This window comes from Balaenoptera musculus, chromosome 6 (assembly GCF_009873245.2).
Source record: "Balaenoptera musculus isolate JJ_BM4_2016_0621 chromosome 6, mBalMus1.pri.v3, whole genome shotgun sequence".
Taxonomy (NCBI): domain Eukaryota; kingdom Metazoa; phylum Chordata; class Mammalia; order Artiodactyla; family Balaenopteridae; genus Balaenoptera; species Balaenoptera musculus.
Window position 1 is genome coordinate 45,064,621 of NC_045790.1, and position 1,344 is coordinate 45,065,964.

Here is a 1,344-nt window from a genome sequence, read left to right on the forward strand (position 1 = left end):
TACTAGTTTAAAATTCTATGGTTCTATGCTAGTATCAATATAAAACCTCCTGACTCATAAAACAAATCTGCAAAACTGAGACCAAGTCTCTGAAGTGCCTAAAGTCTACTACGGGAGGAAATGAACGCAGAACTATAGAATCTTTAGAGTTCGTGACCTTGCTGTTGATTAGTTTTCTCTATTGATAGATTACAATTCATAATGTCTATATTCATGTTTTAACAAAAACAATGTTCTGAAACAGGATGAGAAAATAAGGCCAAAAAAAGTAACACCTCCAGCCATTTTGGTTCAATAATAATAATTCATATTCTTGAATTCATTTTCTTCTTATAGTATCTTCAGAATTCTCACGGAATTGAAAAATGTTTAATAACTAAGGGGACAGAACAAATATGTTTTCCCTACTTGGTAGTCACCACACTGCAAGTGTTAAACACCTCAGAGACCATTCAAGTCTTCATGAATCAATAATGAATTCAGAAGCACAAGGCTTATCAAGTCTAAAGGCAAAATCCATATTATTATCAGTACGGGCTTCTATCATTTGAAATCCTAAAACAGGTGAAGTAAGGTTCTATAGTCTTCAAAATTCCAAGCTTCTCAGGGGTTCTCTCAATATTTCCTGTATCTGTAAAAATTTTTTAAAACTCAATTGAGTGGAATGAGTTTTAGATACTACCTACCCCAAAATTATTTAAGCTTGTGTATTTTTAAATATATGTCCAACTTTATTTTAGCTGAGGGAAGTTTCTGCCCTATTCAAGTATCTGCTCTCCTTTTCAGTGAAATGAAGTTTATCAAGCTTCACACACTATTCAGATGAAGAGACATGTCTCTGTGTCAGTAGTTTGAGACTGTCAGATTCTCAACTGAGATATGGATATTAGAAATTTGATTTGGGATGGAAAGCAAGAGGAGAGATTCTGATTGGGGAAAAGCAGGTATCCCCTCTCTTCACGCTATCTCTTTAGTCTCTTACTCCTGATTGATCTCATGCCATAAGCCACAAATATACTCACGTATCTGCTATCTTGCAAAGTCCTTTTTCAACCCTCTTAATACACCATTCCTTCTTACTCTTTCACAGCCAAATCTCAGAAACAGTCTGACATTTGTCTTCATTTCCTCATCTAGTATTAAGTCCCTAGTCACATCAAACAGGTCTTTATTCCCTCTGTCCACCAACAACATTTAGTAAGGTCACTAATGACTCCTATGCTGCCAGGTCAAGGACTCTTTCCATTATTCACCTGCTTGACCTCTCAGCAATATTCAACACAGTTACATGTACTAAATATTCTCCTCTTGACTTCTATAACACCATAACTTCCTATTTTTTCT